Source organism: Alosa pseudoharengus, unplaced genomic scaffold (genome assembly GCF_046254945.1).
Source record: "Alosa pseudoharengus isolate Yale_2024_CS ecotype anadromous, Long Island Sound unplaced genomic scaffold, YU_APseudo_1.1 YU_APseudo_1.1_scf_12, whole genome shotgun sequence".
Classification (NCBI taxonomy): Eukaryota; Metazoa; Chordata; class Actinopteri; order Clupeiformes; family Clupeidae; genus Alosa; species Alosa pseudoharengus.
The window spans coordinates 35,467,173-35,480,705 of record NW_027468587.1 but is presented as its reverse complement, the minus strand read 5'-3'; the positions used below and the strand labels follow the sequence as shown (position 1 = coordinate 35,480,705).

Here is a 13,533-nt window from a genome sequence, read left to right as displayed (position 1 = left end):
CCACTACCATCGCAACACACACACACAATTGTTTTTGTAAACGGACATAAATAAAACAAATACCATTACACACACACACACACACACACACACACACACACACACACACACACACACACACACACACACACACACACACACACACACACACCATATGTTTTGCATTACAAAATATGAAGGCCTTACTGAGTTTACCTAATAGAAAAAAGCACAGTAATACTTTTTAACAAAAACCCATTATGATGACATGACTGGTATCATAGCATCATTGACGCCTGATACCAGCTTGGGTGACATGGTGAGTCCTTGGAGGATTCAACATGGAGTCTCAAGGGTCATATTACACCAACCACCTCACTGCCCAAAGCAAGCCTCTGCTCTTAGGGAGGGAGGGGGGGGGGGGAGGGGGAGGAGGAGTCAGGTAGAGAGGAAATGATTGCTTTTGGAGGGATGTTGCTACTGCTGTTATGGGAGAAAGCTGCTGTGATTCTCCATCAGCCCACATCTCAGAGTGGTGTCACTCAGAGGATGCCATGCTTTACAGCTCCGAGTCTTCACTCTCCGCTACCCCTCATTCACAATTACAACAACACACACACACACACACACACCAAATAGGGAATTAGTCTAGTGTGTGCGTGTTTGTTTGTGTGTGTGTGCATGCATCAAGTGGGGATGTGAATTTGCTTGTTTGTATGTGCACATGTAAACGTGTGGCTGTGTTTGTAGTTTTGTGTGTGTGTGTGTGTGTGTTTGGCTGTATGTGTGTTTGTGCCTGGGTGCCAAGAGGTGCCTCAGCTGCAGCATCCGATACACAGCTGCAGCAGAGCAGGGCAATTCTCTATGGGGCAGCAGTGCATCCTGGGTATGCGGGCCAGAGCTCTTCCCATCAATCTGACCTTCCACAAGGTCACTTTGTGGGGGGTTGTCACCATGGTTACAGCCTGTTTCCTGTGGTCTAGGGTTTGAAATAGGTTTGCAAAATAAACCCTCAATAAGGAGAGAAAGTGTGTGTGTGTGTGTGTGTGTCAATGCAAGAGTAAATGCCTTGTGCCTTATGTGGGTGTGTATGTGACAGCAAGGGATAGAGAATGGAAAATCTACAGTAAACTGTCTGCCTGTGTCTCTCTCCTGCTGAAAAGTCCTCAGCTGTCTGCAAACTCATTCATCCTGAACTTCTAAGCTCAACCAGCCATCTGAAACACCTGGGGGTCAAACAGCAAAACATCACACACACACACACACACACACACACACACACACACACACACACACACACACACACACACACACACACACACACACAAAACTGCATGTCCACAGAGGCCATCCTATGGTTTTATTCAGAGGGGATGTTTCTATAGTGACAGAAATTACCTCTGGGTGAGACACCAACATTGGAGCTCCAAAGGTCAGAGCTATAAAATCTCACACACACACACACATACACACACACACAACACGTTAAAGGATGCAGTGCTGTGACAGCACATTTAAGACCTTACTGTGGCTTTGACCTGTCATAAGCAATTGCCTCTGCTGTATTTGACTCCACTCACCAAATATATGTGTGTGTGTGTGTGTGTGTGTGTGTGTGTGTGTGATGGCAGTGGGGGGCTGAGGCCCTTACTTCCCTCATGAACAATCACAAATTAAGAGTTCACAAGTTGTGAAGCCATCATTACAATGACCAAAATGGTGGAGCATTAAAATGTTCTTGGTTTATTGTGAGACACCAAGTTATTGACGTGTGAGTGTCTCTTTCTATTAGAGGTGTGTGTGTGTGTGTGTGTGTGTGTGTGTGTGTGTGTGTGTGTGTGTGTGTGTGTGTGTGTGTGTGTGTGTGTGTGTGTGTGTGTGTCCTTACAGAGGTTTGTAGGGACTGCTGACAGGGGGAAAAGCCAGAGGAGTGGAAAAAAGAGGCAGAGTTGGAGGGAGAAGGAGAGGGAATCAATCAGTGTCACAGTGTGAGTAAACACTCACTTTCTGAGTGGCACCTCCACTGTCCTCCCACACACATCCACACACACACACTCTTTCTCTCACTGTCCTTCTCAATGTGTAACACCATCAAGAGTGTCTGCCACATCTAACCCAGTCAGTCACAGATAGGCACATCACATGCACACACACACACACACACACACACAGATGCACACGCACACATACACACACGATTCATTTTCTCAACCTTATCCCAGGAGACAGAGTGGCCGCCAGCACCACAGATCTTACAGGAACTAAACAGTATTTATAGTCCCAGGACCAATCACGACCACACACACACACACACACAAAACTGTCTTTATGGTGCAGACCACCCTTTATCAAATGTGCTCAGAAAGTCTTAACAGCGTTCCCCGGTTCTCATCTCACCATACACAGACACACAAACAAATGTAACAAACATGTATATAACCTACCTCAAAACATCAAAGGATGGCACATCAAAGTTCTCTGTAAGCACATTATGTAATTTCAAACAAACCCCTTTTAGTACTGATCGGTACCTTTTTTGCACAGTAAAAAAAGGACTTTGATTTGATTAAATGTTTTTAACTGTGGAAAAACTGATACAAACTGATACAATCTATACATCTGTTTTCAGCCATTTTCTCTGCCACCAGAGAAAGCTGAGGAAACTGCTGCCAACAGATGAATAATCACAACCTCACAAGAATTGCCCTGAACCTCATTCCAGAGAAAAGCCCGAACAAAAAATCCATAAAAAGGAAAGCAAACCTGTAGACCTGAAATACCTTTACACTTGGTCATCTGACCGAACCAGAATGGACTCCTGCCTGACCAAACGATGGACATTAGTCAAGCCGACATTTCACCAGCATGAACCAAACACCCTGCAGCTCCCTCTACGGCCCATACACCATCTCTGATAGCACACCAGAGAGCGAAGTCAGGGCCGAAAATGAGGTCCTGGAACATAACCAATTATACCACAGTTAGCGATATACCGGAGCGGAGATACTGTTGTTGAGTTTTTATTGTTTGTTTTTGACAGGTGAGAAATGTTAGGTTTCCAAATCAAACACACAAATCACACAGATGTGTCTTCCTGGCCTTGTGGCTGGTCACCACCACCACACGGCAAGAGAGGAACTTGTGGAAACACCTGGAGAGGAAGAGAGAAGCTAATCTGGGGAGGGCAGGGGGACACAGCCCACCACACAGGCCACTTTTGGACAGGCAGGGATGGAGCCGGTCAGTACCGACAACCTCTGGAAGTCACAAATAGAAAACAGCCACTACACACACATGCACGCTATGGGGTCTGAGAGATGCACCAGCACACAAGCTCTTCTAATGATATGGATGGGCTTCACTCTGTGTCAGACACTGGCCAGAACAATCTAGAGAGCGACAGATCCAACTGCAGCTGGATCTGCCCAAAACCCATTAGCTTCTTTTTGCTGCCGCTCCCGAAGACAGACTGGACTCCCTTGAGCTGTGACTGACCCAGATCCTTACAGCACATGCTGTCATACGCATACATCTCCACATGCTCTCTCTCTCTCTCTCTCTCTCTCTCACACACACACACACACACACACACACACAGAAGTATGAGCCAACCAGGTCACTTACAGGGTGGGTCTTCTAACCATCGCACACACACACTCGCACACTCGTCCTTCATGTTACAGTTTTGAGCCCTTCATCTTATTTTAGTATCCATAGGAGAATGTACGACAAAAAATGTCATGAGAAACTATTATCTGATAAGCACAATCTGGAGTGCCCCCCCCAAACACACAATATGTATAACTAACTGAACTACATAAGAGCTTCTTCATTTAGAAGTTAATTAGTGAGAGGACTTAAAGCACTGTCAAGGTCCTAACACACAGCAGACATGCCCACATGTGTATGCATAGGTATTGAAATTTGGAGAACAGATAGAAATCAGGCAAAGAACAACTGGTCAAAAGATAATTTTGCACTGAAGAAATGATTACTAATAACGGAAATGTCACAACTCAAATGCAGTGGGTGAGTAAACTTCACATTAAGTCATTACAAATGTTTGGCCATTGTAGCATCCAGCTCACTCAATGCCCCACCAAAGATAGACTGACCTGGTGTTTCACCAGCTCCCAAACGAGCCCCATAACTACTGAAGGCCGTTGACAGTGGCATGTGGACGTGGTCATAGCTGGGCTGGGAGGGTTGCTGGCGCTTGCCTCGCCCAGATGGCACCACACCTGAACAGCTGTTCCCCAGCGAGGAGTCACCCACACACAGCACACACTCTCGCTGCGCTCAAGCTTTGGCTTCCCAGATTAGCAGTGTTGTTGTGGCTGCAGCGAGTGTTTAATAAGATTATCTTCAAATTAAGGAAGAGAAAAAAGCTCACTCTCTCACACACAAACATGTCTGCCCATAATCACTACCATCTCCCACAAAAGCGATGCTTCTCCTTGGAGGTTTGTGTGCTACAAATGTGTTTCTCTCACATGTGCTGAGCAAGTCTCCACATCACTCTGCTTGTTTTCTTTCTCCACCACTTTCTTCCCCCTAACCTCTCTCTCTCTTCTTCCTCCCACGTTCTGCTGGCTGCTAGGCCAGGCTGCTGCTGCTGCTCTTACTGCTGCTGCTCTCTCCTCTGGTGGTGGTGACAACATTGTTGAAGATGGGGGTAATCATGGAAATGCAATGGATAACATGGGTGTTGTCATCTATAGGTGACAAGATAGATAGTAAGCAAGTAGTAAGATAGTAAGCAAGGGTGATTATCGAGAAAAAAAAGATGATAACAGTGATGATATTGCAATGATAGTTCCTCAACTAAAGAGAATGATGATGATGATGATGATGAAGCTGGAGGTGGTGAGCTCCGGTAAAGACAGAGACTATAATAAGTGGGAATGTGAGGAGGATGTGTGATTCTGACACACATGAAGGTGACTCATGGTCTGTATCAGTAGCCACACACTACAGCATCCAGCTTTTTGACAGTTGTTTAATCGTAACTGCCGTTTCAGTCTTGTCTTCCTCTGCTTCTCTTTATCTCCCTCTGCCAGGCTGTCATTTTGAAGTCGCCACGTCTCCATTTAACCAGAAGCTAATTATTTGCATTGCAAAACAGGTCAGATCCTCTTCAGTTGATCAGTGTAAATACCAAACAAATCAAAAGACATACATACAAGTGCTCACACACACAGCCAATCTAATTTTTCACTTATTTAGTCTTATTTAGTCCAATCTCCATTTTTTTACTCTTTATTTTGCAATAATGTGGTCAAGCATTTTAGTGTGTGTGTGTGTGTGTGTGTGTGTGTCATCGCGCTGTCTTTCTGGGGTCAGCACTGGAGCCTGGGGTCAGAGGTGAGGCAGCAGCAGCAGGAGGAGGAGCTTCATGCAGTCGCTGGTCCACTAGCAGCACTCAAAGCCACACTCACCTGCACTTTAACATACTCATCAGTACAAGTGATATGACAACCACCCGGCCCTCTCTCTCTCACTGACTCTCCCTCTCTTTCACACAACGCACTCAGATAAACACAACACCGCACTCAGATACACACACACACACACACACACACACACACACTCTTAGATAGAAACAGACACACATACACACAGCAATATAGAAATATGAGGCCATGATGGAACAATGACACTCGATGCCAGGTGCCCATTGGCACGCAATTCCACAGAGGAAGAGAAAAATGAAAGGACAGAATTATAGTGAGTGAATGAGAAATGAGGGTAAAATGAGACTATTGTTCCTGCGCCACTTAAAATAACAATCTCTCCGTCTCACTCACATAGAGGGACATATGCAGTGGTGTTGGTGTGAGCTCACAGGGAGGAAACATCAGGCATCTTAGTGTGGAGCATGATTCATTTCCTCACACTCACACACTGTGTGTATTGCAAAACAGGTCAGATCCAGCATACTGAGAGAGAGAGAGAGAGAGAGAGAGAGAGAGAGAGAGAGAGAGAGAGAGAGAGAGAGAGTGTGTGTGTGTGAGAGAGAGAGCACTTTGGCACTTCGTGGGCACCAAAATACCACTGTGGCACCTTACATAATTAAAACACCACAAACAAGAAACATGTTCACAGAACACAGTGGGCATATTATAGCATTTAGCTCATCCATGGCCATCTACCAGTAGTCCTCTCTACTAATTAAAATGGGCCTGAGAAATAAAACTCTAAATGAGGGTGGAAAAGGGAATGTTGTTATTCAGCCATCTCCCTATACACTCAAAAACACACACTGCAATCAAGTTTGAGGGAATGAATTGTTCTTATCCAACAAAAGTTCATTCTATGGGGCTAAGCATTTGTTAGCCTAGGCATTTGTCAGCAAAGCCTTTATATATCCATAGTATAATAGTATTTCTGATATGTTGCTGATTGGATCATAAACGGCCACAGCAACAAAGGGGAATGACTGACTCTTCTCTAATAACTGTGTTACATGTTATTTTCTATATTTCTGATATGTTGCTGATTGGATCATAAACGGCCAAAGCAATGAAGAAAAGTGAAAGTGATTGATAATGACTGACTGACTATTATTGTGTTACATGCTTCAAATGTAAAGCACTTTGAGCTGCATTCTGTGTATGAAAGGTGCTATACAAATAAAGCTTATTATTATTATTATTATTAGTAGTAGTAGTAGTATTGTTATTATTATTATATAGCCTATCCAAGATAGCATAAATATATTTTTGTATTCTAATAATACAAACTCTATTTTCAAATAGCCTACTGTCTGTGAAATACAGTGAGAGTAAAAGAGTGAAAGCCATAGGTTTTAATGTTATGGCTAAGTCCATATCATAGGGTGCATGAGACTAGATATTTAGGAACAACTTGTATTAAATAAACAGTGGCATAGTCTATTTTGAGGGTTACCGCAAAAGTGCGTGCGTGTGTGGCACCCCAGCGAGACATCTTTGGATGAGAGCGCATGTGCTGGAGGTGACATCTCGCCTGTCCAGCATTGTTCACATCAGACGTCCCATAGTTGGGAATTTGTGTTGGGGACTTCTTCAGCTTTGTCAACTCGCAACATCCCCAAAACCACTCCGAGTAAAACTGCGTTGCAGGTAATAGGCTAATATATATATTTTAAAACCATTCCACTAGAAGAATTAATCTTACCCGTGTGACCTCAGAACACCCTAAAGAAGACTTCCATCGTAACTTCGATGGTTGTCATCCATCTACGCAAGACCCTACATTTTATCTTGAAATGAGCTGCCAGAACTGTGGCCTGGTCTGAACTGTTTCGAATTGAAACCTGCACAATGAAACCAATGCTGTTGTAGGCTACCCTACTTTATTTGTTTTCAGAGCGACGAGTGGTTTGAGTGGTGTTAATCATTTTTTATTCATTCGCACACAGCTCCAAATGATGTTTTCTGCCAAACACATAACATACCTTTTGGAAGATAACACGAATTCAGTCGTTCTTCAACAGGATTAAACTACTTCTACAAGAGGCGCATTCCGTCCGCAAGCAATCCCTGTGTCTCTTGATGTAGTGGAACGAGGAGCGACCAAATCAGGGGAAGAAACAGTTCCTTTTGAACACACGTAAACGGTGAACAGAATTGGTATTCCCAGATCTTCCGGCGTCAGTTCAAATGGAGGAAGAAAGGATATCTGCAAACGTTGGTAGCTGCCCGCTAGAGCTTCTCGCTATAATTGACTGGTAACCTACAAATTGTTGCGAACCCTTGCGCGGAACCAGGTCTTCTGAAAGGTAGGTCTTCTCTTCACTTAACCGTACCGAAGAAAATAATCCCCAGTCAATATTCCGTTAAACGTGCAGTCCGAAACCTACACAGACCGACTTGTTTGTGTGGTAAATGGCGTTTCCTACTCACAGTGCACTAGCGGCCCGTCCCGTTGTTTTATGATTATGGTGTAAATTGGCGGAGGATAGGGTTCAGTGAGGCCGCGTGAGCTTCGCTTGGCTCCAGGGCTGGATCTTGCACTATCGCCGCCGCTCGCGCTGATATCTGTGACGAGGAGAGCAGGCAGTGGACGTCGGCTCCGCCCATTGCAGCTGCAACCCGGAAGCAAACAATTAATCCGGAAAAAATAAGCAATTAACGTTATAATCCACACATTTAAAATGATATGTTGAATGAGAACGAGAAGCCTTTTTTGAGGTGGAAGGTAGTGCGTTTGTTTCTCTTAAGTAGAGGCTATAAGTCTTGTAATGATATCCCATCTGGATGTCTGCATGATGTAGCAGACAAGGCCTAGATGTGGCTACAAATTAACTATTGGTCCAGGATATGAAGCCTAGGGGCTTATAGGGGCCTATTGATGTAAATTACGACCAGTTATTGCTATAACTGTAGGCTGTAATGATATAATAAAATAAAAGTGGGCCTATGATTAGTATGATATATCTAATGTGTGCAGTGGTGTTTTTTCCACATGGGCTAGGCCTAGGCTCATGCAATGATGCATTAATCTAATAATATTTAATCTGATAATATTTCATGAGCTGGAATACAGTCAATGATAAAGCAGCAATACCTGAAGCAAATGGGTTGGCTATGCAATGTGAGCTCACATACATTATTATGTAAATATATGTAAATGATAGTAAAGGAGCTGAGTTTAATAGCTTGTTGTCCTCTGTGGATCATGTGCCAATGCCTGTGACTTCTGGAGCGTACTCATGGTGTGTATGTGTGTGTTTTTGTGTGTGTGTGTGTGTGTGTGTGTGTGGACATGAACCATAGAGGACCATGGCCTAGTTTAATATCAGATCAAAGGCTTTCTCAAACTCTCTGTGTAGGCCAGTGTGCAAGCAGTCTGAGCTTTGCCTCCTGAATTGACAGGCAAAATATATGTATACCTGCCTCACATGCTTCTATGTACACTTCTATGAATAGATAACGTGATAGACAAATGTGGGCACTGAAAAATTGCTAGCCTTGCAGCCTATATCCAGGATTAGGTTTAAAGTGATGACTAGATAAATTAAAAACGGTTTCAATTACGCTGCAAATTCCGGAGAGAGATAAGCATACATACACACAAATGTGCAGTCCATTTGTAGTTTTATTTGAAATTAAGCTCCAACTGTAGCTATTCATACTAACATAAATCCAACAATACATATTCATATAGAACAGTAGTGTTCTTTTTCTGTCCTGGTCTGACAGTGTGGGAGTGTCCCGCTCTTTCTATGAATATTGATGGTAATATTGATACAGTGTGTCTGCTTATGACACCAATACTGTTTGAAATATGAGATCATTTCACTTCTGTGTCTGGTATGGCTTCTCTCTCTACCTCTTTCTCTCTCCCTCTCTCTCTCTCTCTGTCTCTCTCAAACACACACACACAGAACACACAACACACACATACTCACACACAGAATTATATTAACTGATCAATGATGGCCTCCAGTCAATACCATTTGCCCCAAGCTGATCTTTGGCTTTTCCCCCACATAATAGAGAGAGAGAGAGAGAGAGAGAGATGAGCAAAGTCTTTCAGTATGGAGATTAAACCATTAGACAGGATTCGCGTGGGGTCTGAGAAGTATGCTGATGTTTTGATACGTTGCTTAAAATGTGTGTGGCATAGTCTGCCTGCTGGTGATTTTTTGCCTTGTGCTTTTTCTGGTGAGTTCAGATTAGATTAGATTAGATTATATATGTGTTAAAATGATGTATTAAGTCTGCACTAAATTAAACATTAATGGTTGTATAATATGTATTGTATATGTAATATTGTTGTTATTATAACTATTATTATAGGTTTATTTTAATCTATTCTTTTTAACTAATAATGCAGTGTTTATACTGTAAGTCACTTCACAAAAGCCTCTGCAAAATTGCATAAGCATAAACATACATAGAGTTTTGTGCATTGTATAATCCTCAATTATATTTTTTATATTTTTTATTAAATTACTTTATATAGTGTGTTATTTATTAACCTTGAAGCTCCCCTGTATGAGTGATAAAAGCCAATTTGGTGCTTCACTTTATCCTTTGCCATCATTAACAGAGGGGATTATTGTGTGTCAAATGTTTGCAAATGCATTGTGTACTTGTGCATTGTGAAGTAACCTTCCAGCAATTCCTTCTCATTCCACTGACATGGTAATCAGGTACTCACTCAAACATGGGGCTTTTAGCTTCAGCCAGTTAGCCTCCTTCTAGCTAAATCACTGGAGATAATTATCCTGGCAGGAAAACCTCCTTTGGACTTCAATGCATTATACTTTTGCAATGCATGTTTCAAATGAATAGGAAAATGTTGTTGTTTTTTCTCATGGACCAGTCATGGGTGACTCAGTTCAGTCACAACATGTTCATGTGACATTAATTATTTCTGTTGAAGTGATGACAGACATTGTGCAGTGGTAGAGTGTAGCCATACTGTAACTTTTTCTTCCTGTCGAATTACATGTCCACCTGGACAGCCCAATAGAAAAAGTCTACAGATCTTTAATACTTTGCCTGAATATCCCCTACCACCATCCGAATGAGCAGGTCACTGTTGCCTTGAGGTACGATTCACTCCCACATGATATGTGTCAGTCACAACCAAGTTACCGCTGAAATGAAATGAAAATGGAAAAATCAAATCCCATGAGTTGTCTCAGTGCTTTTGTGCTTGTTTTAACCAGGTTTTTGACAAAATGCCAAACAACCTCATGATGAGGGACACAGATTTCCACTCGAGTGTCTCATTACACTTCACACACTGGCTCATTAGCATAGGAGCCTTAGTGAGCTTTGATCTGTTGTTAGATGGCGGTGCATGACTATTTTTTTTTTTAAATTGACGGCTTACATAGGTCTACGCAGATACATGACAATAAATAATAATGTGTACTTTCTTCTCCCTTCAAGAGGAGAATAACAAAGATCACACTGTAGTATGTTTGTCACATGCTCTTGCCAACCTGCCCTGAGCTTTTCAGTGCTTCATTGTTATGATGCTCTAGTTGCGGGCTAGTTCATGCAAATTCAAATGAATAGGTTTAGTCTTCAATCATGCACATTCAAGAGATACATGTGGGATGAGCTGGTAATGTGCTATACAAGATACAGAAGACTGAGCTACCAATGCAATATGGAGCCTTAAAGCAACACCAAAGAGTTTTTTGCACCTTAAAAATGTTTCCAAAATGTGGTCCATTAACTGTGACGGTGAACAGCACACGGTGACGGTGAACAGCACAGTGAGACATAAGAAACTACAAATTTGACTTGCATGATGTCGCAATATATCTACTTTCATAAAATCATGCACTTATTCTACCTTGTCTGTGGACATCATTATTTGCAAAGCCAGTGCTGGATAAACAAATAGCGTGCGTGCGACAGAGGAAAAGTTCTTTGGTGTTTTTCACATTGATCTCTGTTTCTCGAGGTCACTGAGTACTGTCGGCACGAAGGAAAAAATGAAACTCTCACATGGGGGCTCATGAACATGCCCTCAGAGTGTAGCACTCATAGACTCATAGCAACATCATGAATGCAGCAAATGCCTGTAATTGTCCTCTGTGAATCATGCACCAAAGCCTGTGACTCCTGGAATATACTCGTAGGTGTGTGTTTGTGTAATCTAAACTGTGTGTGTGTGTGTGTGTGTGAATTTACAGTAATGTCCTAGTGTATTAGCCACATTGGGCATGAACTGCAGGACAGTATTTTATGTAAATATTAAAACAAAGCAAAACATTGTATGGACCACATGTATTACCACAGTGCTCAAAAGCCCAATGAATCAGAATCAAATCGTGCTCTAAAAGAAAAGCAATGCATTCTCATGTATAACTTTCCTCTGTAATAACTAAAGAAATCTTACCAAATCAATCAAACTTGGGTAGCAGGTAATGAAATGATGGTAGAGGTTTTAGATGTTTACTGGGTCCCATGGTTGCAGGCCACTCTTTGCTTTATTGCAGTTTAAGTCACCTCATAAAGCATTCATGACTGCTATGCTATGGAGCTGCAGAGCTGCAACTTGCTGAAACCTTATTTATGTACAGCAGGAAGCCGTCTGCTTGTAGCAACAACTTCATCACAATGAAAAATGAATGAGACACCATATTTTATTGGGGAAACTCTGCCTTCTTCTCCCTATGTCTCTTACCCCCCATATTCACTGTTTACTCCAGAGAGAGTTTTTTATGTGTGTCTATTTGTGTTTGTGTCTTGTTGTATGTGCATATCATCTGTGTATATTTGTGCATGAAGATTTAAATATAAACTCTCATTGTACACAACATTGTCAAACAGAAAATATGCTTATGAGACATAAGAGACACTACAGTCATGACTGACAGTCAATCAAAAGTTAAGGTGAATTTTTGTTCTGGAAAGGTTATTTAAGATGCATGTCTCTCTCTGGTTGTAGGGCTTAGATTGTACATCTAGTAATGGATGGGTTTAACTAAGGTTATAATCTGCACAGTTACCAGTGAGCACAGCAATTTTGTTAAGTTATCATGCAATATGCACTGGTCCTACTGCCTGAATTAAGAGGAGTCACCAACAGTTTTCTCAACTGGATTGGGTGCAATGCTGCATTATGAATCAGTGAAATATGACTCATTGCATGATGAAAAATGGATACACCCAAAAAGGTTACCCCACTCAAATATTCACCCTGTAATTTGGGGCTATGGAATAACTCCTTTACCTCAATGATAAAATCACATATCCCGGTATTTCAAAGCTCTCTCCCATGGTTATAATCATGTTATTTATCATTATAATACAGCAGGTTAACATCTAGGGTCTTGCTAAAGCTGCCCAACCAGAGACATACCGGAATATGTCTTCAAATCAGGGATTACACTTGAACAGTGACAGTCTGCAGTCACTACCTCAGTTAGAGGGCAAGCTATAGAAAGTTCTGCTGTCCATGACAATCAGAACAGGACTCTGACCTCACAAGCCAAGTTTTCGGGGCTTCACATAAGCGGAGTGATTTTTAGTCTTTACAGGGCTTGAGGCTTCAGTATAGTGAGCATTTAACACCAAAGAACTGAGTATGTTTTAGGAGGATGCAGGGGATTTGTGAAATGTGTTTATTAATGATGTATGATGCTGACACACTGTTCTCTGTTTCAGATTCAGGCAGTCCTGTAACTTCAACGTTAACCATGCAATGTGTTCAGTACAATCAGGACAGCAGGTATATGCAAGAACACATTGCTGTTATTGCTTATGTTTCCACAATTTTTAGCTTTGATTGCACAAATACATCAGTTTTGCATCCATGTTTTCATATCTCCATTCACTTTCTCCTTCAACTTCCTATTCTATCTATATATCTTTTCATCAGTCACTCACCCATGCAATAATACACATAATCTGACTCAATGAACTAAAAGAAAATGGGAGAGGAGAGAAAAGCAAAAGAACAAGGGATGACAGAGATGTATTATTCATCCTCTGCATGACTGGTATTGTAAATCTTCCAAATGCTATTACAGTGTGATGAATAATGTATGTTAGATCTTGAACGCTCTAGAGAGTGTGTATGTGTGTGTTTGTGTGTGTG

At 42.0% G+C, this 13,533-nt stretch overlaps 1 protein-coding gene across 2 annotated transcripts in view; it reads right to left on the bottom strand.

The window, feature by feature from the left end:
* The window catches only part of galnt1 (UDP-N-acetyl-alpha-D-galactosamine:polypeptide N-acetylgalactosaminyltransferase 1), a 43,530-nt gene extending 35,551 nt beyond the window's left edge, over positions 1-7,979 (bottom strand). Inside the window, exons 1-2 of one of the 2 annotated variants that reach the window (XM_076281104.1) lie at positions 7,418-7,979; positions 5,787-5,918 (exon numbers count right to left, since the gene is read on the bottom strand). The gene's annotated coding sequence lies outside the window, so the exon portion shown is untranslated. The remainder of the gene's footprint in view (positions 1-5,786; positions 5,919-7,417) is intronic. The other variant, XM_076281103.1, reaches the window with a different exon arrangement.
* Positions 7,980-13,533: the final 5,554 nt, after the last annotated feature.